Source organism: Propithecus coquereli, unplaced genomic scaffold (assembly GCF_000956105.1).
Source record: "Propithecus coquereli isolate 6110/MARCELLA unplaced genomic scaffold, Pcoq_1.0 Scaffold45, whole genome shotgun sequence".
Classification (NCBI taxonomy): Eukaryota; Metazoa; Chordata; class Mammalia; order Primates; family Indriidae; genus Propithecus; species Propithecus coquereli.
Genome location: NW_012150285.1, coordinates 6,451,314 through 6,466,174, shown reverse-complemented (window position 1 = coordinate 6,466,174; position 14,861 = coordinate 6,451,314). Strand labels below are relative to the sequence as shown.

At 39.0% G+C, this 14,861-nt stretch overlaps 1 pseudogene; it reads left to right on the top strand.

Moving 5' to 3' along the window:
• The first annotated feature begins 288 nt into the window (after positions 1-288).
• The window catches only part of LOC105818747, a 73,837-nt pseudogene continuing 59,264 nt past the window's right edge, over positions 289-14,861 (top strand).

Here is a 14,861-nt window from a genome sequence, read left to right as displayed (position 1 = left end):
GCAAAGGTGCTGGTATAATCATTCCTGAGATAATTTTATATACTATGACTCCCTAGCAGGCTGGAGAGAGAAATTCCTACTGGCTTTGAAGTAAGCTGCCATGTCATAAGAGGGACATACAGATAGGACCTGAGGGTGGCCTCTAAAATCTGAGAGCAATCCCTGCCAACAGCCAACAAGAAATCAGGGATATTAGTCCCAGCCAAAAGGAGGCTGAGAGCTTTATTGATAAAAAGTTTGCCACCAGAATATAGGTATTGTGAAAACCACCGCTAAATCAAAGCCAAAATGGGAAAAGCAAAGACATGTATCAGCTTTGTCATCATTGGACATTGTAGATTTGGGCAGATCCATCTGATCTGCAAATGTAGAATCGACAACAGAACAATCAGAAAATTTGAGGAGGCTGCTGAGATAGGAAAGGGCTCCTTCGAGCATGCCTGGGTTTTGTATAAACTGAAAGCTGGGTGTCAGCAGGTTTCACTTTTGTTAACTCCCTGTGGACGCTGGAGACCAGCAAGTATTGTGTGACCATTGTTGATACCCCAAGACAGACTTTATTAAAAATGTGATTACAGACAGACCTCAGACTAATTGTGCTGTCCTGATTGTTACTTCTACTGGTGAATCTGAGGCTAGTATCTCATGTGCATGTCCTTCTGGCATGTACATGAGGTGTGAAACAACTAATTGTTGATGTTAGCAAAATGGTTTCTACTTAACCACTCTATAGAAGAGATACAAGGAAATCATTGAGAAAGTCAGCACCTACATTAAGAAAATTGGCTACAACCCTGACATAGTAGCGTTTGTGCCAATTTCTGGTTGGAATGGTGACAACATGCTGGAGCCAAGTGCTAGCATGCCTTGGTTCAAGGGATAGGGTCACCCATAAACATGGCAATGCCAGAAGAACCACTTTACTTGGAGCTCTGGATTGCAACCTGCCACCAACTCATCCTACCAGCAAGCCTTTGCATCTGCCCCTCCAGGATCACTACAAAATTGATTGTCTTGGTACTGTCCCTATGGGCCAAGTGGAGAAAGGTGTTACCAAGCCTGGCATGGTACTCATCTTTGCTCCAGTCAATGTTAAAATGGTAGCAAAGTCTATGGAAATGAACTGTGAAACTTCGAAGCTCTTTTTGGGGACAACATGGGCTTCCATGTCAAAAATGTGTCAAAGATGTTTGTCATGGCAGCATGGCTGGTGACAGCAAAAATGACCCTCCTTCACTGCTCAGGTAATTATCCTGAACCATCCAGGCCAAATCACTGCTGGCTATGCACTTGTGCTGCATTATCACACAGCTCACATTGCTTGCAAGTTTGCTGAAGGAGAAGATGGATCACCATTCTGGTAAGAAGGTGGAAGACGGACCCAAATTCTTGAAGTCTGGTGATGCTGCTTGTCATTGATATGGTACCTGGCGAGCACATGTATGTTGAGAGCTTCTCTGACTATCCTTCTCTGGGTTGTTTTGTTGTTCATGATCTAACACAGTTGTGTATGGACGTTACAGTTGTGATTAAGTTAAAGGCCTTGAGATGGGGAGATTATTCTGGATTAGCTCCAGAATAGGCACAGTGTAATCACCAGGATTCTTATAAGAGGATAGCAGGCTGGTCAGAGCGAGTGGCATCTAGATGCTGGAAAAGGCAGGGAAATGTTCCCTATAGTTTGCTCACACCCTGGTGTTAGGACTTCTGACCTCCAGAACTGTAAGACAATGAATTCATGGTATTTTAAGTCATTGAGCTTGTGGGAATTTGTGCAATAGAGAAAAAATGCACTAGATATCTGAGAAGAGCCTCTTACTTGGAAGAAACCAAAACAAAGTAACTTGGACAGAAACTATACAGGAGGAAGAGTACCTCAAAGATAAAAATTTTTCCTCATATACTTAGATAGGTGAGTATTATACATCCATGAAAGAATAGAATGATACATGTTAAACACTCAGAACAAAAAATAATTCTTAAAAATTTTAGAATTCTTAAACTAGTGAAATAGAATTTTAAAACTAAATATAAGGGTTGGTGGATAAAGTTAAGGAAATTTCCCAGAAAGAATATCAAAGAAAGACAGAGAGAAAACAAGAAAGAAAAGGAGCAAGGATCCAAAATCTGAGTAATACAGGAGATCATCAGTAAGAAAATTTGCCAGAATTGAAGGATATGAGTTTTCAAGTTGACAGCATTCACTGAGTAACCAGCACAATGGATAAAAATAGACTCACACTAAAGCACATTACCATGAACTTTGATGGGAGCAATTACAAAATCTATAAGATCTCCAGAGAGAGAGTGGAGGGAGGAAAAGGACAGATCATGTACAAAGAAACCAAAGGCCACATGAAAAGGAATATTATCAGGAATCAGAATAGATTTGATCTTTTTAATAACAAAATGGAAAGCAAGATAATGGTCAATGTCTTCAAAGTTCTGGTGGAAAAAGAATTCTAACCTAGAATTCTATACCTAACCAAACTGTCATAAACATGATGATAGAATAAATTTTTTACAGAATTACCCTTACAATGCCATACTGAAGGGTGTCTTCCATTAAAATCAGGGAGCAAATTAAGAAAGAGAAAGGAGATTCAGAAAAAAAAAAAGAGACCAAAAAAAAAAGAAAAAGGAAGTAACAGAGAATATTATAATGATGATTAGGGAAAGATCTCAGAAATGCCCAAGGCATAGTCCTTGGAGCTCTTTTCTATCAACAACTACTCAAAGTGAAATTATCTGATGTTTTTTTCAAAATTGAGTATAATTGGCATATAAAAATACTACACATATCTAAAATGTGCAATGTTATTAATATAAGTTTTGGCATATATACCAGTCACCAAAATCAAGATACTAAATATGTGTATCACCTCCAAAAGCTTCATCATGCATCTTTGTCCTCTCTCCCTCCCATTCCTCCCTGCCTCTGCTTCATTCCCAAGCCAGGCAACCACTTATCTGCTCTCTATAACTATAGATATTTGCATATTCTAAAATGACATAAAGGGAAGACATAGTATGTACTCTGATTTCTTTTAATCTGCACAATTATTTTGAGTTTCATTCATATTTTTACATATATTGCTAGTTCAATCCTTTTTATTGCTGAATAGTGTTCCATTTTATGAATAATTTGAGTAGTTTCCAGTTTTTAGCTATTGTAAATAAAGTTGCTATGACCATTCATATACAGGTCTTTTTATAAAAATAGGCTTTCTTTTCTCTTGAGCAGATACCTAAAAGCAGAATTGCTGCATCACATGGTAGTTATCTATTTGGTTTTTTAAGAAATTGTCAAATTCTTTTCCAAAGTGGTTTTATAATTTTACATTCTCATTATATGTGCACTAATAGTTCCATTTCCTCCTCATCCTCACCAATATTTAATATAGTCAGGCTTTTTAGTTTTAGCCATTTAATGGTTTTGTGGTTTCCCTGGCAGCAGTCCCCAACCTTTTAGGCACCAGGGACAGGTTTTCATGGAAGACAATTTTTCCATGGGGATAGGGGGCAGCAGGAGGCAGGGCTCAGGCAGCGATGAGAACGATGGGGAGCAGCTGTAAATACGCCCGCTCACCTGCCTTCTCACCTCCTGCTGTGTGGCCCCCAGGTTCCTAAGTTTCTCGGAAGACAATTTTTCCACAGACAGAGGGTGGGGGTGGCAGGGCGATGGAGCTCTGCTGCCTGGTCCCTTACAGGCCACAGACTGGTACTGGTCCGTGGCCTGGGGTTTGGAGACTGCAGGGTTCAAAACAAAGAATGAGGATGGGGCTCACAGCAACCAGCACAGCGACCAGGATGAATTGCTCTGCATTTCAGCCAATAGAGGATCACACCAGAGAAATTAGCCAACAACACTGTGCTGCTGGGAACACAATTCACAGATCTTCCAGGCCTGAATCTGTAGCCAGATTCCCTACATAACCTGGGTGCTCTCATCAGGTCTTCCTTAGGTCCTATTTTAAAGAAGTGAAGAGGCTAGACAGGCTTGCCCCAGGAAGACAAGCAGTAGATCCACTCAGCCAAAAATCTTACCCAATGACCACTCCCAGAGAGGGAGAATCCCACCTCGGTGGGCTTCAATCTTCAATCTTACATTTCTAAGAAGCATAGCCTCTGGTGCCTCCTGTTTATAACTCTGGTTCTGCCTACCCTCAAAACTCAGCCTGTAACTGCATTCAACTGCAGATCCCAAATAGTGAAATTCCCTGGCTAGGGAATGCATCTCGCACCTGGCCTGACTGGAAGCCATCACAGTATCCAGCCAGTAGCTCTGCCTGATAGCAGAGCCCAGCCAGTGGTCTCACTGGGCGGTGAAGCCCAGCCAGTAGCCCTATCCAACATCTGAGCAAAGTCAACAGCCCAACCAACAAGGGGACTCAACACAAGCTCTGCCTGCCTGAAGTTGTCACCAGCAGGCCCTTACGGAATCCCAGGCTGAACCCCAAGGAAAACGAGATCTATAAAATGACAAAGAATATAGATTAATACTCATAAAGAAGTTCAATAGACTATAAAACTATGTGGACTAAGATATTTAATAAAATTTGTGAAACAAAAAGCAAGAAGCTAAGAAATAGAAATAATAAAAAAGATAGAAATCCTAGAAATGAAATAATGACTGAATTGAAAAATTCAATAGGAAGCTTCAATAGCTGACTCAATCAAGTAAAAAAAAGAAAAGAATTGGTGAGCTGGAAGACATAACATTAGAAATTATCCAGTCAGAGAAACAAAAAAACAAAAGAATGAAAAAGAATAAAGAAATGGCAATTATAAGACATCATCAAGAGACAAAACTTTTGCCTAATAGGAGTTACAGAAGGAGAAAAAATAGAAAAAGGGCCAGAAAACATTAAAATCATGACTGAAAACTTTTCTCATCTGGAGATAAAGGCCAACACCCAAGCACAAGAAGCACAGAGATCTCCTATCAAATTCCAACTGAAGAGGAGTACACCAAGGCACATAAAACTCAAACTATCAAATATCAAAGATAAAAAAATTCAGAGAGCAATGAGATAAGAAACACATCACAAACAAAGGTATGTCAATATGACTATCAGCAGATTTCTCAGAAGAAACCCTGCAGGTCAGGAGAGAGTAGACTCAATGGAAAATGCTTTATCCAGCAAAACTATATTTCAGAAATGAAGGAGAAATAAAAACTTTCCCAGACATCAAAAGCTAACGGTGTGCATCACCACTAGAATTCCTTATAGCTGGAATCCCCAAGCTCCAGGCTGTGGACCGGTACTGGTCTGTGGCCTGTTAGGAACCGGGCCACAGAGCAGGAGGTGAGCAGTGGGTGAGCGAGGGAAGCTTCATCTGTATTTATAGCTGCTCCCCATCACTCACGTCACTGCCTGAGCTCTGCCTCCTGTCAGATCAGTGGCAGCGTTAGATTCTCATAGAAGCATGATCCCTACTATAAACTGCACATGTGAGGGATCTAGGTTGCGGCTCCTTATGAGAATCTGATGCCTGATGATCTCAGGTGGAGCTGAGGCAGTGATGCTAGCAATAGAGAACAGCTGCAAATGTAATAAATGTAACGTGCTTGAATCATCCCCAAACCATCCTCCCCCAACCCGGTCCATGGAAAAAATTGTCTTCCATGAAACCAGTGCCAAAAAGTTTGGGGACCACTGTTCTAACTGACCCACGTGATCTAGACCTGCCTTTACCTTTTCCCTGGGATAGAGATGGGAGTGAGCCTCCTGAAAAGGGTCTCAGAATGGTGGGGAAACTGAATGTCCAACTTTAACTTACTTTTCTCACCATGGGCCCAGGGGAATTGTCTGTTCATGGAACTGTGCCAGCTTTAGGGAGCAGTGCTGTGATCAAAGAGAACCTCTTACCATTTGATTGTGGCTATCCTTGGTTCTGTGGTCCAAGAGGGTGTTTTAACCTTATCCCTGAGTTATGGAATATTCTATATGGTATTTTTCTCTGTGAATAGTTGCTAGTTGGATTTTTGTGGGGTTCAGTGAAGCCAGAGAACTCCTATTCCACCATTTTGCTGATGTCACTCTTTGATATGTTCTGTCTTGATCAATGACTACTATTCCATATGCTCTTGAAAATATGCATATTCTGCTAGTCATGGGTGGAGCATTGTATAAATGTCAACTAGATCAAACTGGTTCATACTGTTGTTCTAATTTTCTATATAATCATTTATTTTCTATGTTCTTTTTCTGTTAATTATTGCAAGTAGTCTATTGGCCTCTCCAACCATATTGTGGATCTATCTATTCCTTCTTTCAGTTTTATTTGTTTTTGCTTCATGTGTTTTGAAGCTCTGTTTAATAAGTGCAAAAATGTTTAGGTTATATGTCCTCTAGATTAATTGCTTTTTTAATCTTTAGACAATAATCTTCTTTATCCCTGGTAATATTCTTTACTCTAAAATCTTGTTTGTGTAATATTAATATAGCTACTCCAAATTTGTTTTGATTAGTGTTAACAGGGCATGTATTTAACTATAATTTTTGTTTTGACTCATTTGTGTCCTTTATAGCTTAAGTACCTTTCTTATAGATAGCATAGAGTTGGGTCTTACTATTTTATCCAATTAGACAATCTATGCCTTTTAATTGAGGTATTTAGACCATTTACATTTAATGTGATAATTGGTATGTTTAGGTTTAAGTCTATCTTTTTTTCTATTATTTATTTTCTCTGTATCATGTGTCTTTTTTGTTCCTCTTTCTCTTTTTTGTATTTCTTTGGATTAATTGAATATTTTTATGGCCTCATTTCATTTACTTTGTTGTCTTTTTTATTTTAAAAGTTGCTTTAGGGTTTATAGTATACATTTGTATTAGGTTGAATAAAAGCTCCCAAAGATATCAAGTAAACCTCCCATTAGGTCCCACCTCCAACATTTGGGATCAAATGTCAACATGAGATTTTGAAGGGACAAACATCCAAACTGGAAACTGTAAGTGCTACCTTTATTTAGGAAAAGAATTTGTGCAGGTGTAATTAAGTTTAAGATCTTGACTTGAGATGAGGAGATTATCCTGGGTTATCTGAGTGGGCCCTAAGTGCAATTACATGTATCCTTATAAGAGGAGCAGAGGAATATTTGACACACAGAGGTTAACAGATGACGTGAAGATAGAGCAAAGAGAAGTTTTAAAATGGTGGCCTCAAAGATTCAAGTGATGCAGTCACAAGGCAAGAAATGCCAGCAGCAATGGAAGGTGGAAGAAGCAAGGAATGGATTTTTCTCTGAAGCCTCTAGAGCAAGCATAGCCTGTCAACACCTTGATTTACCCAGTGAGACTGTTTTCAGACTTTTGGCCTCCAGAACTGTGAAAGAATAAATTTCTGCTATTTTCTCACCAAGTTTGTGGTAATTTGTTATGACAGCTCTAGAAAACTAAAATAACATTTTAAATTTAGTCTAATTTCAAATAATATTATACTACTTCTGTAGTATATAAACCATACAACAGTCTATTTCTTACCTCCCAGCCTTTATACTACCATGATCGTGGATTTTACTTATGTAGTACAAATTTCATAATACATTGTTTATTAGTTTTATTTAAGTAGTTAATTATCCTTTTAAAAGATTTAAATAATAAGAAAAATATCTTATACATTCGCCCACATCGTAGTTACTATGTCTGGTGTTAATTCCTTTGTGTAAGTTCATATTTCCATTTGGTATCATATTCCTTTTTTCTGAAGGACTTCCTTTTACATTTCTGTTAATAAATTGTTTCAGCCTTTTGTATGTCTGAAAAAGCATTTTTTGTCTTTATTGTCTGACAGATATTTTTGCTGGGTATAAGATTGTATGTTGATAATTTTTTTCTCTCAGTTCTTGTGGCTCCACTACTAGGTGTTGCTCCATTTTCTGTCTTAGTTTATTTAGTGTTGCTAGAAAGGAATACGAGAGGCTGGGTAATTTATAAAGAAAGGAGATTTATTTGGCTCATGTTCTGAAGCTTGTATAAGAAGCGTGGTGCCAGCCTCTGCTTCCGATGAGGGATTCAGGCTGCTCCCACTCGTGGTGGAAGGTGCAGAGATCACATGGAGAGAGGGGAAGCAAGGGGTGACGTCAGGCTCTTTTGACAACCAGATCTCATGGGAACTCACAGAGTGAGAACTCACTCAGCCCCCCAAATGGCAGTCATCTATTCATGAGGGATCCGCCCCCAAGACCCAAACACCTCCCACTAGGTTCCACATTCAATATCGGGGATCGAATTTCAACATGAGATTGGAAGGGACAGACATTCAAACTGGAGCAACTTTCTTCTTGTTTGCATCGTTTCTTGCAAGAAATAAGCTGCCATCCTTCGTTTGTTCCTCTGCACATGTGAGTCTTTTTTTCCCTCTTGGTGTTTTAAAGATTTTCTCTTTAGCATTGGTTTTGAGAAATTTGATCTGAGTTGGTGTCATTTCCTTCTTGTTTTTTGTGCTGGGGGTTCACTGAAATTCTTGGGTCTGTTCATTTATAGTGTTTGTCAAATTTGGAAAATCTTCAGCCATTATTTGTTCCAATATATTCTCTTTCCGCTCTTTCGTATCTTCTCCTTCTGTGCCTTTAATTATACGTAATTAGGGCTTTCGAAGTCGCCTCACAGCCACTGATATTCTGTTCATGTAAAAATTGGGTTTTTTTCACTGTATATTTCATTTTGGATGAAATAGTTTCTATAATATTTCTATTGCTCTATCTCAAATTCACTAGTTTTTTCTTCTGAATTGTCTAATTTACCACTATTTCTATTCAGTATATTTTTTCACCTCAGAAATTATAGTTTATATCTATAAGTTCAATTTGGGTCTTTTTATGTCTTCTATGTCTTTATTTAACATGTTAAATTATTCCTTTAGCCTCTTGAACATATGGAATACAGTTATAATACCTTTCGAAATGCCTTTGTTTGCTAATTCTAACATCTGTGTCAGATCTGGATTGGTTTCAATTAGTTAACATTTCTCCTCGTTATGGGTCATACTTTTCTGTTTGTATGCTTGGTAATTTCTGATTAGATGCTAAACACTGTAAATTACATTTTGTCAAGTGGTGGGTATTTTTATGTTTCTATAAATATTCTGGAGTTTTGTTCTGGTACTCAGTGAAGTTACTCCAAATCAGTTTGATTCTTTTGGATCTTGCTTGTAACACTGTTAGGCAGAACCAGAGCAGTGTTTGATCTAGGGGTAGTTTATGCAAACTACTGAGGTGTGACCTTTCCGAGTGCTCTAGCCAATGTTTGTGAATTACAGAGTGTTCCTTTCTGGCTTGTGGGAATGGGCACTGTGCTTTGTTTGGTATGAGTGCCAGGTACTATTTCCTCTAATACTTTTGGGAGGTTCTATCCCAACCTAGGATAGTTTCTTGATCAGTACCCTGTTGAATATTTGAAAGAAACCCAGTGAAGATCTCCAGAGTTCTTTGTGCTGTCTGTGGATCTCTCTACCCTCCATACTCTACCTTGCAAATATAGAGCCTTGGTCTGTGCCTATGTGATTCAGGAAGCCCTCCTGGCTCTGCTCGGAGTCCCATTCTCAGAAATATGGTCTGGAAACTCTCGAAGCAGTAAGCTGGGAAAAACATAGGGCTCGCTTCATTTCTTTTTTATCTCTCAGGGTTTACTTTTTTCCTTTATGTCCAAATTTATGAAAACTGTTTCCCCATATAGTTTTTCTGGTATTTTAGTTGTTTTGAGTGGGAGGATAAATCCAGTTCCTGTTACTCTATCTTGGCCAGAAGCAGGAGCCATAACTGATTAAAAATTTTTATCTGTAAAAGTCATATAATAGCTTAGGGTCATAATTTTTTAACCTATTAAATTTGGATTTTATTAGTAAATGCTGGTTTTTCCCAATTACTCTACAAAATAAACTGATACCGATAACTTTATAATTGTCTAAGAGAAAAGTATTTCTTTGACATTTAAAAAATAATTTTAATGATGGTAAATATGTTCATTAAAAAAGGCATTCTAGTTTTTTTTTAGTATACTATTAAATAAAACTGCTTTATCTTAATGAGTAAGGTCACCTTTTATCTTTTCTCCCCCTAAAGGTAAGAGGACAAAAAATAATTTTGAATGTGTTGATAAGTGTCCATTACTAGTAAGTTATTTTTTCATATCTCATGAAAATAATTATTGTGTGCACTAGGTCATTGTGAACTTTATTAATTACAGCAGTTACAGTGGTAAAGAAAGAAAATTTGTGCAGAAATGATCTGAAAACAGAATAGCTGGAAATATGATTGTACATTTTAAGAATATAAAGCCTTTGATCTTAAACATTAATTTAGATAGCAAGAAACCTCTGCATTTGGACATAAATTTTTTTAGGTTAAATGAAAATAATTTTGTGTGTCTGTGTCTGTGCTCGCTTTCTTCTTCTGAAAGCTGCTTTAAATTAAGACACCTTGCTCATTTAAGTAAAAGAAGGCCTTGGCCTTAAGTGATGGATAATTAGAAATTTGATGGCTTACTTACATTGATATGAAAAAAACGAGTACAAAAACAGTGGTGGATATTGCTTTGATTTTACCAGTACAGGATGTAGTTGGGATGAATAACAACATTCTATGTACTCCAGGTGCGTCACCAGAAAAAGTAATGTTTCGGACAGTCTGAAGTCATAATATTTTGTCCAGAGATGCATTGATAAGCCATAACACATTTTTGTCATTATATGACATCACATGATGAAGCATATTTCCTGGTATAAATAGTAATCTACGAGGAGTTTTTAGTTGTGATTAAGAAAACAATTTACATTATTGGTCTTGGATGAGAAAATTTTAGAAACAAATTTAATAGTTATATTTGCTAATAAGAGTTGCAACATAGCATCGTGGTGCAGCAAAGCCATGGTATTTCATGCATTTGACAGCTTGCCTTTGTGGCAGAAAGTCTGTCTGCATGTTGGTCAGTAGGTCAGGAGCATAATGTCTGTTATAATAATTGAAGCTATTTTTTTCCAATTTTGATTGGGTGGTTTTACAATGGTGAATGAATAAGTGAATAAGTTTAGAACCAAATCAGGCGTGTAATGAAAGAATGGCGGTTTTCTTCATTTATGAGTATCCTGGGACATCCCTTCCCCAGCCTGGAGACCTGTCTGTGTCTGCTTCATTCCTCCCAGGCCTGAGGAAAGAGAATTAAACCCAAAAGAGCAACATTATTTTTCTGGGCAGAAAAGGCTGGTCAGCTAAGAAGGCATCTGCAGAGTTAGTTGTGTAGCGTCTATGTTACAAAAGCTATTAAATATGACCAAAACAAAAAGCAACATTTGGGAATGAGAAAAAAAATTTGTATAAAAACCAATTACTTGTTTTTTCTTCTGCTGCTGAAGCAGGCTGTGCTGCTGCTGTGGTCTGGAAATCTTACTCTTAGAAGGACTGGGTTTCTCTGAAAATGCAAAGGCAAAAGTAGGGCTGGAATTGGGCACCAAAATAGTGGTTTCACAGAGATTTTTAGATGTTCATTAAAATGACAGTTATTCTCATATGTGCCTGAGTGATTTAAGAGGAATATAGACCTGTGTCATAACGTACGTTTTTCCTCACTCAGGGAATAAGTCATTGGTTACTGTGTGGAGAAAACATAGATGATACCTTGTTTGGGGGAATTGGGAAGTTGCTTATGTCTCTTTGAGATGCTGTTGCCTCAGTTCACTCTGAGATTGTAAGGTCCTATTGTAAAAAAAAAAATGCTATAAAATGCAAATCACTATCTATATAAACGCACTGTTTTCTGTCTGAAAATAGCTTCTGATTCTTCTTTTAGCTTATTTCTATTTTTTAGCCAAGTGAGTTTTTTTCTTAAAGTCCAAACTAAAAATGGAAATTGGGCCTGATTTATTTATCTACCTGTACTTCTAGAGTTTGCTTGCTTTATTTCTTTCCCCTCCGGCGCAGTCCAGCAGCATGTCCTGTGAGCCCTTCTGCAGAGCATGGCCCCACTGGCCCGCTTCCCTGCATGTCCTCCACCCACGCCCTGCCAAGGGGCCATCAGCTTTTCACTGTCCCCCACCTCCACTACTGATTTCCCCTTCCCTTCAGACATGATAGTTAGACAGTGTAGCAGTCTGCCCTGGTTGCCATAACAGAATTCCACAGACTAGGTGATCTATAAAGAAAAGAGACTCGTATCTCATAGTTCTAGAGTCTGGAAAGTCCAAGCGCATGGTACCAGCGTCTGGTGAGGGCCTTCTTGCTGTGTTATCCCATGGCGAAGGACACAGTCCTATCGGATTAGGGTCCCACCATTATGACCTCGATTAACCTTAATTACCTCCCTAAAGACCCTGTCTCCAAACACAGTCACACAGGAGGTGAGGGCTTTAACAAATGAATGGGAGGACACAATTCAGTCCCTAACAGTTAGACTGGTCTTTAAAAAGATAAAATCAGGTCATGTTTCTTCCCTGTTTAAAACTCCCCAATGGCTTTCCATTATTCTGAGGATGAAATCCAAACTCCTCACCTTGACTTACAAAGCTCTGTGTAACCTGGTCCCTGTCTACCCGTCTTACCCAGGGCCACCATGTTGCATAATGCCAGGAGCCATTTTTTTTTTTTTTGAGACAGAATCTCACTCACTCTGTCAGCTGGGTTAGAGTGTCATGGTGTCAGCCTAGCTCACAGCAACCTCAAACCCCTGGGCTTGTGCAATCCTCCTGCCTCAGCCTCCCCAGTAGCTGGGACTACAGGAGCACACCACCACACCCAGCTAATTTTTTCTCTATATATTTTTAGTTGTTCAGCTAATTTCTTTCTATTTTTTAGTAGAGACAGGGTCCCACTCTTGCTCAGGCTGGTCTCGAATTCCTGAGCTCAAGTGATCCTCCTGCCTTGGCCTCCCAGAGTGTTGGGATTACAGGTGTGAGCCATCATGCCCGGCCAAGGAGCCCTGGTTTTCATACAATGCAATAGAATCATTTAATGCGGAGCCCCTCATCTGTATCCACTTTCAATAAACCTTGATATATAGTCAGGAAGCTCCCTGTTACAGTCAACTGCAGAAGCAGATGGGCCCTCACCCAAAGTTTGGTTTAGATGTGCAGAGTGATCAAGACACACACACACACACACACACACACACACACACACACACACACACACAAGAGGGCATGAAAAGGATTATTACTTACAAAATTGAGGTCTTTGGGGGAGAGCAGGTCAGGCCTCCCAAGCAGGTCCAAAACGGTGAGAAAGCAGGGAAAGGAGGCTGGCCTGGATTTTATCGTGTCCAGGAGGTGGGGCTGGGCTGGTGAGGAAGGGGCTTGCATGGTTTGAAGATCCAGAAACATCAAAAGGAGAGAGCATGCACATTTTCTCATCTTCTTGTCCACATGTGGGGCACAAGAAGGGGTGAGGCTGAAAGGTCTCAGCAGTGAAACATCAAAAAATAGAGTCAGACTTCTCATTACTCTCCCATCTTGTGCTTTTTAAAAAGGTCCTAACTATTTTTGGCCCTCTGTTATTCCATATAATTTTAAGGATCAGCATGTCAAGTCCTATGAAAAGCCCTGTTAGGATTTTTATCAGAATTATACTGATTCTATATATGAGTTGCGGGAAGCGTGACATCTTTAGGATATTGAATCTTTCCATTCAAGAAAAGCAGATATCTTATATGTTTAAATTTTCTTTCAAAATTTGAATTTCAACAAAAATAAATAATTTTCTCTATTCAGAGTTTTTGTAAGATTTAGTCATTGGCATGCTACATTATTGGTCACTTTTATAAAGTCTTTTTATATGAAATTACTTTTCCAAGTGGATTTTTTTTTTCCAAGTGGATCTTAATTTTGACACATTGATTTGTTTTGACACTGAATTTGATTCAGTGATCTTGTTAAATTCTCTTGTTTTATTTGTAGACTCTCTTGACTTTCCTATGTAAAGAATCATATCATCTGCAAAAAAAGACAGTTTTGTTTCTTTCTATCCACTGTTTATATCCCTGCCTTCTGGCACTGCATTGAAGGCAAGTGGTGCTAGAGGGCCCGCTGGTCTTGCTTGTGATCTTGCAGTGAACGTATTCACCGTCACGAAGGATGTTTGCTTTCTCTCCACGCCCTTTTTCGGGTTAAGCAAGTTCTCGTCTATTCCTACTTTGCCGAGAATTTTTATCATGAATAAGTGTCAACTTACCAAATGATTTTATGGCATTTTAAATGTTAAAAACATCATATATTCCTGAGATAAACCCAACCTGAATACAGTCTAGAATTTTTTAAAATATATTACTAGATTCCAGTGACCAGTATTTTTGTATAGGATTTTTGCGATGATATTCAGTAATTTTTCTTTCTTGTATTACATTTGTTTGATTTTATTATCAAAGCTACAGCTGCTTCCTAAAAATGATCAACAGAATGTATTGGATTCACAGACTGGCTTTACCAACTTCCATTTTTCTCCAACGTCTATTTGAAGAGGTTGGAGATCCCCAAAGGACACGTTCCAAACTCTCCTGCAGCTAAGGTTCTGCCAATTACGTGCACTCATGAAAGTGTGTAAGGCGAAAGTGAGGTGGTGGCTACGCCACCGCAGCTGGCAGAGGGGCTACAGCAGATGAGGGTGTTTGCACAGTGTGCGGTGCCTGGTCGCCACCTCCATGGTGTGAGGCAGTTGAGCTTGTGGTCGCAGCAGCAGCAGCAGTAACAGCAACAGTAAGAGCAGCAGTAACAGCAGCAGTAGCAGCATTAAGAGCAGCAGTAACAGCAGCAGTAAGAGCAGCAGTAGCAGCAGCAGTAGCGGCAGTAACAGCAGCATTAACGGCAACAGTAAGAGCAGCAGTAAGAGCAGCAGCAGCAGTAGCAGTAGCAGCAGTAACAGCAGCATTAAC